Source organism: Haliaeetus leucocephalus, unplaced genomic scaffold, assembly GCF_000737465.1.
Source record: "Haliaeetus leucocephalus isolate CR32 unplaced genomic scaffold, Haliaeetus_leucocephalus-4.0 Scaffold848, whole genome shotgun sequence".
Classification (NCBI taxonomy): Eukaryota; Metazoa; Chordata; class Aves; order Accipitriformes; family Accipitridae; genus Haliaeetus; species Haliaeetus leucocephalus.
Window position 1 is genome coordinate 15,346,673 of NW_010973284.1, and position 21,653 is coordinate 15,368,325.

Genomic DNA, 21,653 nt, shown 5'->3' on the forward strand with positions numbered 1-21,653 from the left:
CGCCCCCGCCCCGGGCACGGCGCTCGCCGGGGCGCCGGCCGGAGGGGCTCCCGGTAGCCGCCCCACCGCCTGCCTCGGGGCCAAGCGAAGAGCTTTTCCCCTCTGCGCGGCACCGCGCAGGAGTGGGAGCAGCTTCCTTTATGTAGGCCTTGAACTCGGAGCCTGTGAAGAGGAGAAAATGGTCCGAGCAACGTTATTTGGCACACGGCAAGGGTTCTCGTCGCCACAAAAAAAAACCCAGACCACCCCGCAACGCCGTAAAAGGCCCTGAAAACTCGAGGGTTGGTTGTTCCCATCCATGCCTGCAGTTTGGCCAGTTTTGGTTGCCTTTGCAACTGTTACTTTTCTGCTTGTCAGCTGCAGGGTTAGATGCAATTCGGGAGCTTTGCTGTTGTGCTCTTATCTTTACATGTCAGCTCAACCTGCTAGCTCTTCCGCTTCCTTGTCCAGAAGAAAGCTTACTTGCTTTTTTCTTTTCTTTTTTTTTTTTTTTTTTTAATATACACCACTATATCTATGCAAGTTGTTACGGTTAACCAGGCAAAGAATGTGTCTCTGAATTTATTAGTTGGACAATTAGCCAAAGAAGGCCATAAATGGAAAGCATTGAATTTAATGCTCGAATAGAAATTAGAAAGCCATGCTTTAAAAAGGAGACATTTTACTTCCTAAATGCTGTTACGTTTTCCTGTAACTTTAAGTGTTAGCAGTGTGCTCACTTGAGTAACAAAGGAAAAGAGGGCACAACTGAGATGTAGCAGTCTACTTAATATTGTAGCGCATGAGATGGCTGAAGGCTAAGAATCCATCTAAAATGCTGAACTTTAATCAGTGGCTTGTAAGTGTCTAGGAAGAATCGCTATGTTAATACAAACTTGATACGAAGATATATAAGCTGGTAGACCTGTTTGAAGTGGTGAGCTGTGTGAATAAGTAACTATGGTAGTGTTACAGGTAAGCTAAATGGAAGCAGAATTTCTGTAGAAGTACTGAGAGTGTGGTTCAGATTAATTTAAACAGCAGTGAGTGGGGTTTTTTGTTTGGGGGGACTTTGTTGGGGGTGGGGAGGGCTTGGTTTTATTATTTTTTTTTCCTTGGAAGATGAGACTGACAGTGATACTGATTAAAAAAAAAAACAACAAAAACAAAACAGTATGGATTAGATCCTTTGGTTGTACTGTCTCTCCCATTATATGTGGTAACTTCTGTGCCAATAAATACAGTTCTTTGGGCAAGACAGGTTACGAAGTTAACATGGAAATCCCAGCAGGGTTTAAGCTTTGTAAACTGCTAACTTTTAGGTATTTTTAAGAGGAACTTCCATATCAGGAAGAACCACTGTAAAGGCAGCGTTTTGTTTGCAGTGGCATATATTAGCAGTGGAACGCAAAGGCATAACTATCATTTTTCTTGGGAATTCGTCAAAACAAATTACTCTTCATATACCTGTGCGTAAAAGCTCGTTTAGTGGCATGATCCCAAAGTAAAGGGAACTACGGTGAAGTGTGAGATGCGCCATTTTGCTCATGTTTCTTCAGGAGGAAACTTCCTCAATTTAAAGAACTCTAACTTAAAAAGTGCTTACATGTAAGATGGGCTTTTACTTGCATATTGCAATCGTGCACAGAAAGATGAGGAAGTTGTAGAATGCATGGCTACAGTAAAGGTTGAAAGCGTCACGTAATTGCATCGATCTAGATCACAAACGATGTGTGGTTTAGATGTTTTGCTAATACTCATGAATACCTACTGGAAACAAGCTAAACCCATTATTAATCCCGAGCTTGATCCTGACATGGAATCTAGAGTATCAGTGGGTGATCAATATAACACGTTGCTTATTGATATTGTATGTTCTGCATGCACTTGGTTATGATAGCCCTGTGTACTCCATCGTGCTGTAAGTAGTTAACTGTTAGGTTTGGATGAAGTTAATAAAAGTGGATCAGTAGTCATGAATCAATTGAACTCTCCTGATATAAAGATTGGCAAACTTTCTCAACTACTGACTAACAGGATGTGAAGCGGATTCTGAGAAACTATGAAAAACAAAAGGGCAAAATAACTAACTGCTAAGAAGAAAGTGGTAAAACATAGGCGTGGTATATGTACTTGTTTCAAAGTGTACGGAGTTTAATTAAACAGGCCTTAAATAGGCCTTAGAGCACACTTCTCATAGTGATGATTTTATATTTTAAAAAAGTGACTCTGTATCTGATAGAACAGTTTCTTTAAAACTTCTGCTAGCAAATATCCATTAGACATTTCTGTCCTGCTTTGTCTATAAAATATTTTCTCTATTCTTCTATATCTTCCTTTAAACATTTCACAGACAGTTAATAGGATGTGGAAAGTATATCTTGCTTCTAAACAAGTTTTCACATAAATTTGTTCAGGGTGAAAAATATAACACTTATTCTTCAGTAGTTAGCAAATGCATAGTAGGAAATAAACTTGGCAGTAAACAAATCCTCTTTTTAGTTTGTTCTGTTTAGTAGCTTCACCAGCAAAATTACCTGATTACCAAAGATTGAAAGATTACATAAAGACAGCTTACCTTTTTACCTCCTTTTATCTCCAGTACAGGTTCTTTTGTAGGAGAGGGAAGGAGCTTGGGTAAGAACCAGTATTGCTGATGTTGCCTTCCCTTCGAAAATTCTGCTGTCCTTTGCTGGGCTTGCATCCTTTTAGAACTTTGTCCAGCAGGTAAACTAGCCTCTCCAGTGCTAGCTTTCAGGTTAGTTGCACAGCCTTTAACTCTTTGCTTCCTGGTGGAAGTGGCAAACCTGTGTCCTCATAAAATGAACTTATGATGCTGTAGGTTGTTAAGTCAGTCATCCATGAAATAAAATCTTTTAAGTTTCATATGAAAAAGGTCTTTTTTTTTGTAATAATAATTTAAAAAAAAAAAAAGAAGTTTTTGTGAGGTAGTGTGTATTTCCAGAGATGTGTGCTTTCTTTGCCATGATGGTACGTGACAGCATAATAAGTTGATATGGCTGGGGTAACAGAAATTATTACTTAGAGTATTTAAATGAAGCTATTGGGTATGCAAAGTGATTGCACTTTTGTACTTCTAGGTGTTGTCTACTACTTCTTTTCTAGACAGTAATGTAACTGTTTTAAACTTTAGACTTTTCTCATTAATGTTACAGGATTTATTTTAAGAAAATTTTTGGTTCACTCAAAATTGTGCTTCCAAAACAGTACCTGTTTAATGCCTGAAGAAAACAGTATATTACTTGGTTTTATTTGCTTAAATGAAATTGTTTGGTCAAGATAGAGAACTTGGGCTATGCCCTAAAGTAAATAGGCATGTAATGGACCCTCGTTTGCTTCAAATGGAAGTGTTAAAGGCTCTACCTGGAATGAGTTTTTCAAGCTCGGCCATGATCATGTTTCTAAAATTACAAAACCTTGGCAAAAATGTCTTTATTTCTGTGTTGGTCAGAATAAAGGGATTTTTTTAATGGATATTTTGTTTTGATGGAAGCCCTAGTCATCTAATTTCCTAAGATGCTGGTCTTGGGGATGTTGAAGCATAAATTTCATGACAGAATCGTGTTCAAAGGCAATTGGTAACTTTTTTTTTTTTCAAAGTAGTGATGAACAGTACCACAACTGAAATACATGTAAATTACACTTACACGATGGCACATCCAGTATAGTTTTTTAGTTTGTTTTATTTTTCCATTTCATGTCTGGGACAAGAATATTCATAAAATGAGTATGACTGAAAAATGCTCAGTATTTTGTTAGTCTGCATGATATAAATTGGACAGTTGAGTCTTAGATTACACAACTATGTTTTATATATAAAGGTATATAAAATTAAGCACTTGTACCTCACTGTGTTGGGTTAAACTACTAGATGGGACTCTGAAGACCTGTATTTCATTCCTGGCTGCTCTGCTCTCAGGTGACATTAGGTTGAAGAGTCTGCTTACTCATGTCTCAGTTTCCTCATCTTTAGAATAGAGGTAATGATGCTTGCTTTTTTAGAGATAAAAAGTACTGGGTATTTATTATTAGCTGTGGTCAAGTGCCTAAGGACACCTTAAAAAGGTACAAGTAACCTAATTAATCTGTTTTGAACAGACATTGTAATTAGGCTGAACACTCAGCAGTAAAACTGCCTTGAAATACTGTGCAGCTAGGACAGATTAGCCTCAAATAATTTTGAATTACTCTTGTTTCTTCAGAACAAGAAAATGTCACATTCAAATTAAAGTATCCTGAACTAGTCTACTGCAGTTTAGACATGAAAATGTGTGTACAGCTGCTTGGGACTTCTCAGGTCCCTACAAACGCTTCCAGATTTAGGTGGATTTAGGGAAGCACTTCAATTTTTTTCCATTTGTGGATATATATTACTCTTTAAACAGTACTCTGTTCAAAACTTGTATTAGTAAAATATACATCCTGTTCTCAGTGGAACATAAACAGTCCTTAAAATACCTTTGGGTAGGTGCATGGGTGCGGGTTTTGGTCTTGTTTTGGTTTGGGTTTTTTTTTTCCATCTTCTGAATTCTGTCAGTCTGCCTGTTAACATAGGGACTTGTATATGATGTAGACTTGTATACATTTGAATGCATTTTCTTTATCAGAGAAGATGTCTTTCTAAGATGCGGATCTGTTATTTTAACTCAAGATAAATTATTAGTGATGGCTAGTAGAAAAGTATATTTAGTTACAGTATTTGTAATAGCTCTCATGGAACAGTTTTATACATTGTGAATGGTCATTCATTACAGTGTAGCCTAAAATCTGTAGTAGAATAACTAGATAAACATGTCCTTTACATTGGGAAATGGTGGTTTGAGGGCTTAGTGATGGGATTAAGAATCTCTTCGTCAATGTCTCAGTGCTTTGCTGAATTAGAGACTAAGACATTACATGGCCTCTACTTAGATTCAGAGTAACAAAGTCTTATGATGTGTTATATGTAGCCTGAGGGTCTGCTTTTTCTTTTTGCTTCTTCTAGAAATCACTTGTACAACTGGTACAAATTGATTGATGGGAGGCTGTTTGGTTGGTTGATTGGTTGGTTTGGTTTGTTTTCTCTACATGGATCCAGTAAGTGAATGGGTTCAGGAATGGACTGAACTGAAGCATCTCTCGTGAGATAGTGCTCTGTGACATGGGCAAAGCATTTGTATGGTACTTTGAAGCTTTAGTTATTAATGCTTGGTCTGCAATTCCTGGCACAAGCAAAATTTCTTCTTTGCTAGTGTTTGTGAGGGGGCGTGTGTGTTTTGTTTTTAAAGAAATGAGATTTATGTTGTAGGATCCAATCCATGACTTCTGTTACTTTGAGATACCATTCCAAAGTACTACATTGAAACAGAAACTAGTAGTATCATTAGTTAACAAACTGCTTTGGACCTGTCCTTACAGTAACATTATATCTGATTAGTTTGTTTATTTGAACTGCAGCAATATAATTGTGTCACACTGACACAAGTCCACACCATTTTTGTTACTGCCATTTTACAGTTACTGATTACTTACTGTTTGACCGCTCATCAGTGAGTTAACTACTTGAATGGCAGTCTGGGCATGCATCCTCTGGACCAAAGTTTTGCTCTGTGGGTTTTCTCGTGGTGCTTTGTGGGGTGCTTTCCCAAACCTTCAGAAATTCTGTGACTGTGTGTCAAACTAACACAGTTTTGTGGCATCCATCAACTTTGCCAGTGCAACTTCCAGCAGCTGGTGAGGAGGATGATACGGCTGAGTTCTGTGGTGAGCAGACACTAATATGAACAGGATAGTAGTGTGCAGTTACAGGTTTATGTTCATCTAAATGGACCAGCTCTGCTGGGAATTCTGCTGCTGTTGTACTGTGGGTAATAAAGAGGCTGAAATCAAGCTAATCAGGCTGATGCATTTAAGTTCACAAATAGAGTGAGTTGAGAGAGTTCATGTGATCAGTTACTATGGCTCAGTTGTGGGACCACCAACTGTGGGTAGTGGTGATCTGATTGTTTTTTTAAGAGTAGGCCACACCTATTTTTCTTGATATTGAGTATAGATGCAGTTTCCTATACTGTGTATCAACATTACACCCACTTTGGCTGTAGTTCCTGTTTGCTGCTACAGTGGTGTACAGAGCACTTCTGGAGTGGATGCACGATGATAGCAAAGCTCTGCTCTCACCAGTGTAGTTTGTTGCTTCTGCTGGGCAACCAGGGGAAAAAGAGGAATATTAGCATAAATGTATCTTGCTAGGACAACTGCATCTATACTAACATCCTTTGCTATTTTATTACAGATGTCAATAGCTATCAGGTACCAAATAAGAAATGATTGACTGGGAAGGGTTGGGCTGGGCTATGAAAGGTTAGTATATGCAGATTTTTCCTGGGGGTTTTTTGTGCCATAGAGGAATGTTGATATGTGGCAGGACCCAGGGAGGGTTTGCTCTGGCCCATTATGCAAATCAGGGAACTGGGCTATGTTGGTAAAAACCTTAATGTGGACGTGACTAAATTAGTTAGCTTTTTCTGCCTCCAATTCCTGTGGATTTCTTTAAGCCTTGTTTTCTTCACTGGAGATGTGTTGTTTTTTAAATGACAGAGAATTTCTGACTTGTTCTCTAAATAAGTACAGATCAGAGAGCTTGAATCAAAAGCCTATAATATCTGTTTCATGTCTGTAGTGTTACGTATAGTAGTCCGGTGCTGAAGCAAACTGGTTTTTCTGTTGAGGTTTTTCAAACATTTGCTATCCTGCAACGTGGTAGGAGGACTCATAGGTTTTAAGTTTCCATTAAACACAAGAACATGTTAACCTGAAAATGAAAGTAGTAGAACCAATGCTATTTCTATTGAGAAGAACCAGGGGGACAGCTTTCCACTAACTTCCCACAATTGTTATTAGAGTGTCACAAAATACAATAGGTGCCAGATCTATAACCAGGAGAAGGCATAATTAAGTCTGCAATACCGAGGTGCTAATAGATTGTATCAGAGTTCTGGGGTAAATCACAGGAATAATGTGAGGCTCTGTCTGTTAGTGTGATAGACACACTTGCAAGCAGATCAGGTCAGAAAGGAGAACTTCTCACGTGGATTACTACAACAGTAGTATTCTGAATTACTGCTGGGCCTTAAACCCAGAGAATATTGCTCAGCTCTTGGAATGTAAGGGCTGATACACCTTTTTTGTTAGCTCATAAAAGTTAATACTCAAAGCACTTAAAGGTCACTATCATGTACAATTTCTTTATGAAATTTAAAAATCAAATACATATACATAAACTTCATAAGTACATATGTAGCATCCTTCTGTGTACTCACATTTCTTAGACTATGGAAATAAATAGGTTATTAAAAGGAATAAGAGCTAATAGCGAGTGTAATTGTTATTTACCTGATTTAGACATAGTACTTGCAAATAATTGTGGTGCATAGCTGTTCTGAAATTATTTTTCTATCTGTCTGTATGTATGCGTATAATTGGGGTTTTTTTCATATATAAACTTCATGTAACTTTCGAGGAGAAATTGAGAGTTGATGATTAAAAGAAGCAGAAAAAGTCCTTTTTTTTTTTTTTTTTAAAGTCCCAAACACAAACTGGCTAATTAAACAGGAAATAGTATTCATTATATGGTTTAGTATATCACTGGCACTATAGTTTGCTTATGAACTTAGGAACTTTTAACACATCTATTTTTGAAAACTGTCAAAAGGTTTATTCAGTTTGGGTTTTTTGTTGCCAATTACTAAGATGCAAGGCAGGTCTGTGACGTAAATTTAAAATGGAAAAGGTCTTGTTGGTTCATTGACCATGCCATGTGCTGGAGCTGGAAGCTTTGCTCGTACAGACTTGAGGCTGTTGTTGAAAGAAAGTGTCAGACTTTGTCAGCTGGTACTGCTGCTGAAAATGAGTATGTGCCATGTTGTGTTGCTTTACGTTTGCACAGACAGCTATATGGTGAACAGATTTTGTTGTTAGTTTTGTTTTGGTGTTTGGGTTTTTTTCCCCCTAAATTAATTTTCAGCCAGATCAGGTTCACAACCCAGTTCACTGTGTGGCCATATAAAGAGTTGTACTGGCATATATCAGCAAATGGTCTGGGGCAGGAACAAACTGTTAGGGGAGGATAGGACTGTTGGTTCTTTAGGGTGCTTTTTTTTTTGTCTGCAGTGCTGGTTTATGCAGTAAAATGTTTATCAGATTACAGGCTGAGATTTACACTCACATATGTGGCTTTGAGCTAGGGACTATGAAAAGAGTCCCATTCTGCTGCAGATGAAAATACAGATAACGAGCTGTCTATGCACTGTCTATGGCAATTCTTTTCTAGCTTTGTATTCTTCAAGCAGAAGGTCTCACAATATGCTGCATGTGACAGTGAAAACCTGTTTGTCTGAAAAAGCTTTGAAAATAGAATTGGTTTGGACATGATGCATGGATGGAAGATGTATTTTCATTTAGTTTGATGTTGAAGGTTGAGAACAGCATTAAGGTTTTGTAGTGGTATGCTAAGGAGAGTGTGGGGATATGACCACAACTTTATTTGCTAGCTTTCAGAAGTTGCTGTTAAACCTTTTACATGCTCAAGGCAAGGAGTAGTTTTGAAAAATCCTGAGTCTTTTTGTTATTTCTCTAACTTAAGTGAAAGAAAAAGTAAGTATACAATTGAAACAGATGGGATTGAATTTTGGAGTGAAGACAACTTAATGTGCAAGTAATACTATAAAATTACTGTGCATAAAGATAATGAAGAGTGTGAGGTATTACAGTTTAGTATGAACACATTTGGCAGTTATTGAATAGTTCAATAACTATGAGCCATTTGAATATTTACTAGGAAAAAAAACGCAACAAACAATTACAAGTTGAATATTTGCAATAACACCATACCTCTTAATGGTCAGATAAGCATCAATTAAAGCACCACTTAAAGGACTTTGAACTACTGTGTACAAGATTGATGCTGTGCTTCAGAGGTCTAGTCAAATTGGGGGAGGGAGGACTGAAAATATGGTGCAGAAGTAACAAATTTGAGGTAACAAAGTGATTAAATGTTTTCAAAGTTCTCATGGTGTTGAATTAATTTTCAAAATTAGTCAATTCTTTCTCCTTGTACACATTGACAAACTCTGGGTGTGTTATCTTCATAATTCACCTATGCCATTAGAATCTGTGACTTTTTTTTTTTTTTTTTAATTTGTGCTGTTGGGGTGAAGGATTATCTTTAGAATAAACAAGGAGAGTGTTTTTAGTGATTCCAGATGTTCCAAAGCTCTCTACTAACAACTGGCTTATTTGTGTAATGTGGGCAAGAAACTTTATGCCAGTCCTTAGATAAATGGAAAAAACTTGCTTAGTTCTGTTCTTCTGCCTACCTTTCTTATTCCTCTTCTGCAGGAAGAGGAACATAACCCCTTCCATGATAGGTTTTAGGACTTGCACTGTTTACATCACTTAGGTTATTAGGTATGAGATTGAAATTGCTCTTTCATCATTGTGATGCATATTATCTTATCACTTGGATTTTTAAGTAAGCTAAGTCCGAAAGCCTCCAAAACTGTTGTTGAGAATTTAGGAGGAATGCAAATGGACTGTGTGGCCTGTTGCTTTTTACAAGCATAATATGTAAAACCATCCACTGCTCTTCTACTTCATGTGTTTATTTATACAGGAAGACTTTGCAAAACAACTAAGTGGAATGTGTTTTAAGAGGATGTTCCCTTTATAGACAGATCTGCATATGACATGACAAGATTATTTCTTCCCTAATTCTGAAATCATGTGGGCTAAAATGATAAGACAAATGATGACAAAGAAACATCAGCTTTTCTTAAAAATAAAAGACAAAATTACATTACTAACCTCTGAAGCTGTAAGGATGTATGCTGCTGACAACCTGTCCGGAGCACATGGGGAGCTACATGGGCATAATGGGGTGGAGAGACAGAATACAGTAAATTAGATTCTAGCAAAAGATTATAGAAGACAGTCAGACTGAAGACACTGTTTCAAAGACTTGTATTAGAAAGTACCAAAATAAGCATACTACAGATCTACAGAACATTTTAAAATCAGCAAGGCCTTTTTGTAGAACATGTTCTAAACTTAGTGGCAGCAGTAGAAAAGTAAAAGTACTGTAAATCGTACATGCCTGACTACTAGTGTAGCATTCTTGAACTGCTGCCCATTTAGGACTCGGCAATCTCCTTTAATGGAAGCGTGTTTTCCTCAATATTTGAGTTTGTTTGTTGCTTATTTATAAGCTCATATGAAGCGGGTGTTTTAGGCTGAGAATGACTGGATGTTAAGAGTTATGATTTGCAAATTATAATAATCTGTATAATTAGAGATCCTCGGGAAGATTATTTAAATTTTGTTCTTGAAACTTAACCCATTATTTAATGATTTTTCTTCAAGTTGCTAGGATGTGTCTTCAGTCTATCCTCTCCTGAAGAGATGGAAACATGACATTTTGAAATTTAAAACAGGTAGTACTTTAACATTAGAAAACAGTTTATTTCAGAGGGTTTTTTAATTGTTGTTCTCTACTTCTTTATTCATACCAATTAGTCTGAGTCAAACTAAGTATTCATCTGTTGGGAGAAAAGTGTAATCAGTTTTAACTAGTCATTGTTATCAAGTTTGTTCAAATATGATTCCTCATCACATAAGCCACTTCACAAAGTAATATCTAAATCTGACTTTTTTTCCGTTTCATTTTGTATGTGCACTTTTCAAATAAAATGAGTATCTATGGCAAAGTACATGGCATTCATCAGCCATGATGACGAAAACCCAATTTTTGTTTTGGGGGGCAAACTCCTTTCTTGAATTCTGGCTTTTGTTGTAACATACTGCAAAATGCAGAAACAATTTATGATTGTTAATTTAAATGCTTTAAAAATTGGTGTTCACCTGTATTAGGATTCTGTACAAGAGAGTGAGTGAATGTATTCTCAAGCTTTAATTAAACTAATTCTAACAGATTTAAAAACAAATCCTTAGAAGTTTCTTAAGTGCAGGAGGAAAAAGAACATTAGTCTGCTGTGGAGTAGTATTCAGTATCATCTTCTATTTTTCAGGTTAGCAGTCAGCACTAATATTAAAGTGTTCTTTTTTGAAGTGTTTCTTTTTGATGGGAGTAACTCAGTGACACAGTCAGGGCAGCAGCTGCCATGCACGTGGGAATTGATTTCTTTAACTCCAATTTGATTCTTGAACCAAATGACCTTGGGTATTAAAGAAAGGCAAGGGAGATGCAAGTTCTGCAAGTCATCTCCCATTTTTGTAGCTCTTTCCTTTCTATAAAAGACAATACTGTTTTATGGACTCAAAAGTAACATTTCATTTCTTTAGCATTTGTCTGCCTTCCTGTCTGTTGCATTTAACTGAATTAATTTACTGTCAATTTAAGATTTATGCAGTACTTCAAGTAAACAGATTTTTAAAACTTAACTACAGGCATCCATATTCTGAATTTATTCACATACATTTTCTGAAGTATGCAGTTGAATTATTTTCTTCTTGATTTCCATCTAGCATGTAATGTTTTCTGCAGATTTCCTTCACTAATTTTTGTCTTGCACTTTGCTAACCATGTATGTTGAAAATGTCAGATGTTTCTAATTACTTTTATGAATTTTCCCCTGTTATAAAATAAGCTGTCTACTGTCCTGAAGTATTTAAGTGTTTCTTTATCGTAATGAATATACTTGAAGCTTAGTACATAGTCAAGTATATCTACTGGGAATTCCTGCAAATCTGAGTTAAAGCAGCAATGAGCATTTTGGTGTCATATACTGAGAATGATCAGAGATGCGGCTTTCTCCCTCAGGGTTAGCAAAAGAAGAAGGGAAGGGCTGGCTGTGGTTCTGGCATCTTCAGAAAATGGGGAGAACCTGTGTCTAGGCAGAAGCATTGGCTGTACCCCAGAATGTTTATAATAATGCCAGTTCATTGCATCCTGGCTAGGTAAAATAGTGGGGGGGGGCGGGGTGTGAAAAAGAAACTAGTAATGCTCAGAGAGGTCAGAGAAGTGTACAGTTGAGAGGCCTGAGCTAAATATAGTATCTTATTTTGGAAGATGGTGTAGACAGATTAAGACTGTACTTTATTTTTGTGTAGTTTAATTTATTTTCTTATTATAGAGACTGCTTTTTATTTTTCTCCTTTGACTCTTGACCTCTTTAATAGAATGCTTGAGAGAACCTCAAAAAAACCCCCCACACAACCCCACTCACAAACTCCTCCCCCCCTTCAAATACAGTTAGGAAATAGCCATGACCACCTAAAATTTAAGTTTCTGTCAGAATATGCTGGTCACTCTGATCAAGTAAAAGAAGTCTTCCTGCTGGTATTTCTCAGTCAAAAGTTAGTTTGTGTATTTTTATCTCCTAAAGATGACATGCTTTAGATTAGATAGCTCATTATAGAGGAATACATAGTAGATACTCTTGGGAATGCAGCAGGTTAAACTTCAACCATAAATAGCTTCTGACTGCAGTAATTTCTTTCTTTAGCTCAAAGGACTTCATGAAGGTTCTGCTGAATGTCATATCTAGAGTATTTTTCATAGCTCTTGGTTATTGATAAAGAAGAATATTCTACTTGTGTTTAATATATTCTTCATGCTATAGTTTCAATTACTAACTAAAAGTTTTTCTCAGGCAGCTAACTAAAATGCTTCTGAACTGGAATGAAGTGGAAAACTTTTAGCCTTCAGGAAGAATGTCTTGAAAGTTATGAGCATATTGCAATTAGTTACACTAGAATATTGGCAACAAATATTCCTAGAATGTTTTTTAAAATAGTAAGTGTGTGTGAAAACTGCTGTGTATATATGCCCTGTAAAATAGGTTGAGGCTTTTAATATTAAAAAATGGATTAATTTAGGATAAACAGGTTAAATACCAAGTTCAAGATTCCATTCACATGATTGGTGCTGGAAAACACACAGAATGCATGTGTAATCTTACCAACTGAAAAGAGAAGGGCATTGAAATCACTAACAAGTATGCCTCATTGTGGATTTTCTGAATACTTAGCAGTATTAAAAGCAACCTGTTGTTCGCCTATTTTAATGCTGTTGCAAGGAGAGAACTTTTTGCCATTATTATGTAAACTTGGGTTTATAGCATATCCTTTAAGATTTACTTTTATAGGCACATCTATACATGACGCATTGAAAAGCTGTTGTTTTCCATTGCTTTACTTCTGTTACGTTACGGGTCTCATTGGTGCATTGGCTATTTGGAAACTGATGCTTCCCATTTTCAATTTAGCTGATATTGAAACTGTGCTGGTAACAAGACTTAGATGGAAGAGAGTCCTACACAAGTATATATGCAAAATGGGAAACAGCTTACTTGGGAGATGGTAACGAGACTGAACGTAAAGAGTAAAACCTGTTAAATGAGCATTAAGAAATCCTTCAGCTAAAATCCTAGACTTCTATTTAACACTTCTCACTGTCAACTTCGTATAAATGTCAGAGGTTCATTTTGGGTTGTAAGAAGCTAGATTTGAATTACTGGGAGGTCAGTGGGGGATCAGGACTCCTAAAAACCAAAAAAATGTAGAAAGTTTTTAAAACCAAAACTTTATGCAGACTTGTATTTTGAAATGTAAATTTTAAGAGTTTTTTGTAGTCCACGTAATTAGTAAGTGAAATCACCTGCCTCTTTTTCATTGCTATAGCCTATAAAGCAGTTAAGTCACGAAACTTTTTTTGCTTGTGTTGTAGGTTAAGATGGGCTTCTGTTTCTTCATGACTTCTAGGGAATTCTTAAATAGAAAACGGACATTAAGAGCCAGTGAGAAATCTCCTACTGTATTTTAAGGGTCAGAGAAAGAAAGGTTGCAAAAACACTATTCAGATGTATCACAGCATACATCAGTGATGCTCTGTAAAAGTCTCAGACAAATGGGGATATGAAGTAATGCTTCTATAAATAACTCTGTGTTCATCCATAAACTTTTACTGGAAAAGTGTGGAATGAGATGCATGCATCTCTACAAGCAGAACTTTGGGTGTGGCAATACTTTTTCCCCAATAGTGAAAAGTGATCTTTTCTACTCACCACGTGTAAAGATGAGGAAAGGATTTAAGGAGGCTTTTCCATCCTTTTACTGCTGGAGATTAAAACAGGAGCAACATTTCCAGCTGGTTGGAGTGTAGGGTGTGAACTTAAGTAATTTCAGATATAACAGCCAAAACTACTGTGAAAGAGTTCTCAATCCTAGAGTATAAAGACATAGTTCCTTGGTATAAATACAAACCTTTTCCTGTAATAACAGGTTCAGCTACCAAGCTGGGGCACCTGTAAGCTGTGGTGAAGGCACTGTTGCACAGTCCTAGAAAGCAAAAAAATCTGGTTCCTTTACCATGATCTAGTATTCAGCCACTTGGCCTGTTGCCTGATAAAACAGATGTTAGTATTATCTCTGATATGTATTGCTGCATTTATAATGTACAAAATAGTTGGCTTCTAAAGATGATGGCTTAATTAGAGTGGAATGTAGACTCTCAGCTCTTCCATTAGTTTTGCAATGGCTAAAAATAGCTCCTGTAAAATATAGTAAAGTTAAATGGACTAACATATCAGCTGTCTGTGCTGAAAGCTGGAATTGCCAGAAACAAAGAGACTTTTTTTTTTTAATTATAATTATCCATCCCAGAAATGGAGATTCTCATACATGGATCACTTTTGTGCTTTTCAGATTAAAGAAATTAGCATATTGTTCTTTAACAGTGTTCTGACACTTGTATGTGTTATTGAGAAATGCCCATTTAACTAGGATTTCTTTTACATCATTTCAATGATTTAAGATTTTTAACTTGCACCAAAAGAACAGAGAAGTCCCAAATTGTACTGGCTTGTTTTTGTAGTAAGGCATTTTAGCATTCTTCTCCTGTAGTTTAGTTCGAATGTGTAACACTTAAGTACCACCACTTACAGATGTGGCAATAGCTGATACTGTAATTTGTGGATGAGCAGAATGGTCAATCTGTTGCATTATCTGAGATAGGTAATAATACCTTTTAGTTAGGTAATAGCAGCTATTGCCTAATTCATTTTTTTCCATAATAGAAGAAAACCACCTTACAAATGGAAGTGGGCCTGTTTGTCATTAAGTATTAATAACTGGGGTTTGTGTTCCTTGGGGTTTTATTGTGATATTTCTGCGTAGTGGTTAAAACTTCTTCACAAGGAGAAATTTAACCACACATGTTTATCTTAACGTTAACATTACAGCCATTGAAAATGTATAGTCGTAACGTTAACTTTATATTAAGGCAAGTATATTTTTTTGGATGCATGCCCAACTGTCACCTTCGTACAGTGTGCGTTGTGTTTGAGGAGGAGTTATCAAAGTCATAAGGCATGATTGTGACTCATGTCTGTTGACTGACCTTTTTACCTTTGAAAATCTCTTATACCAAATTAGATATCATATCCTGTAGCTTGGATAATAGAGTAGTAGTATTTTTTCCAATATCTTGAGCTATATGTATAATATTATTCTGATCGGAATGTTAGACAAAATTAGTTAAATATTTTATATGAAAATAACAAAAGTATTTATATTGGGGTGACATAAAACTATACTAACTTTCTGTAGCAGCAGAGATGCTTTTTTTTAGGTGTTTGCTTTAACACAAACTTCAGCGGATACCTTACTAGTTATGTTTTATTTGGGAAATGAGGAGAGTGTTTTTCTGTTGTGGACAGATTACTAGTACTTAGAAGCAAATTCTCCACACAACATTTGCATGACCTTAGCTTTATCTTACATAGTTCTATTTCTTCAGTAAGTTATGTTGGACTTCAAGCATTTCAGAGCAGTAAAACAACTGCTTGTTCCAAACTTTAGCTTAATGTAACTACAGAGAAATCAGTCAAGTCAAACTGAGGCAAGTCTAGTGATAAGAATTTATCTCAAAAAAACCCCTTGTTTTAGTCTCTAGCAGTAATTCAAAATGACTGTATTAATTTCTAAAAGAAATGGATACCGTGCATACCCATATGTAATATTTGGCAAGAATATTAAAATATACACTTTATTTTAAAAGTACATACTGTATATATTCAAGAAATAATTCTAGGCCATTAGGATGAATTTGTTTATATATTTACATGGTACAGAAAATTACAGATGTTCCCATGAAGAAAACAATAACTCCATGTTTATTTTATATTGTTTAAAATTACAAACAGACAAAACAACCCCAAAACCTAAGTCCCTTTTAATGCTTATTTATGCTATCAATTTTAAAATTTAAGTAGGTTTTTTTTTTTTCTTCAAAGCAGCCTCAAACTGTCAAACACATAAAAATAGCAATTTCTCTGCTATTTACCAGTCTTCATATTTTTGTTTGTGTGATGGGATCTTAAGAATTTTTTCCCAAAGTATGTCTCGAAAGAAGACTAAATTTTCCAGGTCAAATTTGGAATATGCAAAACAAGTTTGTGCATGGAATTCCAGTGTTGGCAGTAGGAGATACAACACACATCCATGTCCATTTTTGCTGCCGAGTATGTTAAATGTACAGCTCCACTTCAGAATCTGTGCCTAAGGGAGTTCTCTTCTTAAAATACATTGTGCTGCTTTGAACTTGCTGCTTTTTCATTTGTTGAACTGTCATTTAATCCACCTGGTTTTCCTCATCTTTTAAACAGGAGTGTGTGTATTTATCATATTATGAATACATGCTATGATAATGTTACAGGAATTGGACGAGAAATTATCACTTCAGTGCTTCTACTGTATGCATCTAGGCGAGGTTGCATTTTAGGGGGAATTACTTCAGTCTTCTTAGCACAGTTCTATGATACATCGTTATTGGAGATACTTCCTGCATGTAGTATGGTATTAACAGTTCATAAAATCTTTTACCCTGTAACTTGAAAGAGCTCATTTATATTTTGGCATTTAATAGAGCTTCTACTACTGTGTGTGGTCTGCTTGAAACCATATTAATTATGTAAAATGCAGTTTTCTTCTGAGTATGTATTCTGCTGCTTTATCTTGTTATACTAACTCATTTACTGTAGCACCACTGATAATCATTGGTACTTCACATGCACTTAAAAATGAGATGCTAAATTAAAACTAAGACAGCAGCGTCTCACAGAGAATGGAGGAGTGGCATTGTTACAGGTGTAATTTCGTATGCTGATCTTGTTCCTAGACACATGTAAATAAAAGTTGTGACAGAAGGCCTCGTTCATTGTAATGGGGATTTGTGCTGTTTCTTTTGCACATCTGAAACTAGAGAGGGTAAGGTTTGCTTCCACTGTGCTGGGCTCTGTTGGAATTTTTTTTGGCTGGGAGTAGGAACTTGAAGTTATAGGTAAAAGTTTGGAAACTGCTGAAGTGTCTGTACCAGGCCTGTTGCCAGAATAGGTAGTCACACTTCTTGGATACTGTAGCCATCTACTGATCTCAGAGTCAAGCGCTCATCGCTTATGTTGCGCCATAGGCTCCATCGAGTCCTCGCAATCATCAGGAGGGTGATGGTGAGGGTTTTCTTTTAATGTCATATTTCTTTGCAAGCCTTCTTGCATGTCCTTCTCCTAGCATAAAACCAGCAGGAGCTGCTACAATGAGCAGCAGCTGAAGGCAGCATTTCTTAAAATGTTTTCCTTCCCTTCCATGGTGAGGAAGTCTCTCTTTCTTATGCCCCTTTCTATAATCAGTGTTGGCACATCACTTCACGGACACAACTTCCTGTTCTGTAAGCAAGTCTGTGCTGCTCACAGGCTTTTGGGGAGCGTGCTCTTTGCATTAGTAAACCTTGGCCTAATCAGGGATCGCTTGTGGCTGGAAGCCTGCATGTTAGCAAGGAATCGCCAGGGAATTTTATCACCTGTTTAGGTGCGACGTTCTGGCTGCGGCAGGCAGCCCAGCAGCTATCGCGTGATTAAAAGCAAACATTACTCCTGAAGTGTTCATTGGGACGACATCTGAAACTGGGAGAGGCAGGCAGAGGGGACCAGCTGATTGAGGACTGTAGGTTGAACATCTCTATTTTAAGGAACACTTGTTTTGGTTTTTTTAAATGTATTTCATCTCTTATACATGTAGCCGGGCATTTACTGTTTGCGCATAGGAATTGAACCCTGATTAATCAGTGTCCTACTCGAATTCATCCACGTATAATGCAATGCACTATGGATCTTTGTGCCTTAAACAGCCTGTTGTTACAAAGCAGAGACCTGTGACTTAGATTAAGTTTAAATCCTGATTTGCAACATGTTAGCACAGCAAACTAATGCCAAAATCTATTAAGCCTCCAAGGTTTGGGGGTTTTTTTGTTGTTCTTGATGTTGGGTGAGTGCTGAGATCTTGACCACAATCACATTTGCTTCTGGGCAGGAGGAAATAGTCCATGTAGTTCCAGTAATCCAGACAAGCAGTCACATCTGGTTTTATGAATGACTTCAGGGGGAAGGGAAGTTTGCAATTGATTAACATTGTTCTTAAAATCAAAGACTACTGTAGTTTCAGGAATTACTATAGAGAGCTTCAGGGACCTTGGCAGTTAGCTCAGAAAAACTTCTCCCCCCTAACCCCTGCCAAGATTAATCAGAAAATTGTACTAAGAGACCTAATAGTTCCAAATCTGTACTTGCAGCTCTTCAAAATGAAATGAAAAATTAATAAACAGTCTTTCTGGATTATGGTAATTATACATAAGATGAAAATCCTATTTTTATATTTGAAATGAATATGCTTATATTAAATAGCCAAGCTTTTTTTACTATACCTGTTAAACAGGTTTTCTTATTGTTTAGTTGTCTATTATCATCTATTGAAACGGTTACTAAAATTCAAGAGCATATAAAAATGAAAGCTAATAGTTTTAGGAAAAATATACACAGTTTTTCTGTGAGTTTTGATACAGTCTTTTTTTTTTTTCCCTAAAGACAAGTTGAGTGTGTGCTAGTAGCAATTCAATGTGAACTGCAAATAATATTGTGCCTGAGTACACATCAGCTGTTAAGCATGCTGTAGTTTAAGGCTCCACTTACATTTCTATAACAATTCCTACCAGAAGTGATCTGAATTCTTGCCCTATTCAGTATTCTCTGTGGTAAATACATGGTATAACACAGTGCAGCTGTACTGTGCTCTTAGGAGCAACTCTTTGGGGAGGTATTAACACCCAGGATTTTAGCGTTATCTTTTTCTTCTAAGAAGTGACAATTTGAGAATCTCATTTTGAGTTGGAAGTCATTCAGTTTACACAACTTAAGCAGCTAAGCAGCATTCTCTGATATGTTCAGCTTCATGGTACTCTCTTCTATTCAGCAGTATCATTTCCATCCTTCAGCAACTGAGATGTTTTATTCTTAAATGGGAGTTTGGCTGGTAAATGCAGTTTGGCAAGGCACGTGCTTTACCAATTATTTGGCTCAGAACTGACCTGAGGAAAAAGTGTGGGGGCCCCCATGGGTTTTCATAAACAACATTACTACTCTCTTTCACCACATCAGCCAGAATAGACTCTGTGTATTAAAAGATGTGCTCAGACCACTACCCATTATTTTCAGCAGCTATACTTAAAACATTTCCCAGGAGTACAGAAATTGAAGGCTGGCATCTTGAATTCACCTGTGTAAATAGATAGTCTTTGAGCCAGCAATCAAAGTGAGGTTGAGTCATTAGGCCATTGCAGTAGGAAAGCTATATATATGGGGTTTTGTGGCGTTTGGTTTGTTTTTTTTTTTAAAGCAGTAGTATCTAATTTGTGGTCCTTAATAGTTTATTGTAGTAAACGTAGTTTCAGTTCCAGTACATGCTGAAATGTTTCAGAAATCTCCAGTCTGACTCGTGAACATGTATTTTCCCATTGCAAAGAAGTATACACCACTGCCTCTAATTGCTTTCTGTACAGCTACAGCCCAGAAGCAGGTTGTTATGAGCAGCACTGGGTGCCCGCTGCCCTTTGCTGCTGCTGGGGCAAAGAACTAGGTCACCAGCAGTCTGCTGTGGCACAAGGGAAGGATGCTATGCTGAGTGGCCCAGTCCTGGGACCACCCAACAAAGCTTGGCTCCTCTCTTTCAACCAGCAGTCAAAAAACTACCAGAATTAAAAAAGAAACTCAGGATTGGTAACTGGCTGCCCATTCTTTTGTCTTACATTTTAAAGCAGTGAGGCCTGTTCTCTCTTTTGCCAGCAGGAGTGGTTTAGTCATTATCTGCTTCAGAGCATTTCTACTCTTATGATATTTTATGTTAAATGATTCTGGGAGGCAGAGTAAAGGAAGTGACTGTGCAAAATCCATTGATGGTTTCTTGGTATAGAGAATGTGAATGATTTCTTCTGTCTTTGCACCCTGCCTGCTTGAGCAGTGCAGAGGAAAAGGACCTGGCCCCTGCCTCCAACCATTGTTTCTTTTGACATACTTAGTTTTCAGGTTGAGGGGACAGAACACCTATATCCTAATGGATGTGAGGCTCAACCTGGGAAGGAGTTTATCCAAATGGGGAAAACAATTTTTTGAAACAATATTCAGCTCTAACCAGAGACTTGTAATAGGTTGTCATCAAAAGCTGGAATATGCTGTGTTTTAAGTCACTTTCCAGTTTAAAAGTAGAGTTTGAGTTTAGCATTTTGGGAGGTGCTTTTCTTAAAGAAAAAAATCCTATCTCGCTTCTCTTACTCAACTATTAGACGTTCTGCCCAGTTGTGTCCATCTTGGCATTATCACCATTTTAAAATGGAACGTTGCTGGGGCTGCTCATCTCTCCGGCATGAGGATCTGCCTCAAACCTTCGTTGCATCCCAGCAGCAAAACGTGCTGCTGCTGGAGCAGGAGGAGCAACTTTGCTTGCAGAACATGCTCTTGCTCTGCATTCACAGCGACCTTCAGGGTCACTGAGTGCATGGTTGCCTCCTTGGAAGACTTTATTTCACAGTGACCTTTGTGCCAGGTGACACATCTAGGTAGCTAGGTGACAGGATACTTTTAGTTCAAAAGTATAATTAACTCTGGATGACAAGAGAGACAGAAGGAGTATCATCTGTGGCTTTGGGGGGTGGGATTTAAAGATGAATGCTTAAATGCATAGGCAATGTGACCAGCTTCCAGTGTTAGCATCCACGCTATTGAGCTCTTAGCTGTCTCAGAAGCAGATTGGAGAGGACTCTGGATCCTGAAACCCTTAAGTCCAGGGACAAAGGTGCTGCTGAGACTTCTCAAGCTGAGGAGAACTTTACCTTAATTACTGGAAATTTGGAATGCAAATTACTAATGATCATGAAGACTTAATTTAATTGAAGACTTGTTACAGGCTCTGTATCTGGAACAAGGGCTCCAAAACCTGTTTATGGAAGGACATAACATCCCTTTAACAGGTGGGATGTAGGGCTTTTAGAGGTTTAAAAACCTCCCTTGTAACAAAATACATTATCGTTCAATAGATAAACAACTGAAGTCTCTTTAGGAAACCCTAGTCAAGAATATTTCTGAATTATTTATATTTTAATTACATTGTTCTGTTTGAGAAGTGTACATTCTTGGCATAATTGTAGCATACTTCAGGTGCTATTGGAATATGGAATAAAGGTTTTCTTTTGGTTTGGGGGTTGTTTGTGGGGGTTGGGTTTTGGTTTGGTTGGTGTTTGTGGTTTGGTTTTTGGGGGGGGGGGGGGGGGCATTTTCCAC

The 21,653-nt window shown here is 37.2% G+C and overlaps 1 protein-coding gene across 1 annotated transcript in view; it reads left to right on the forward strand.

Moving 5' to 3' along the window:
* Positions 1 to 21,653, forward strand: part of PKN2 (protein kinase N2) — a 55,468-nt gene that overhangs the window by 554 nt on the left and 33,261 nt on the right. The window lies entirely within an intron of this gene.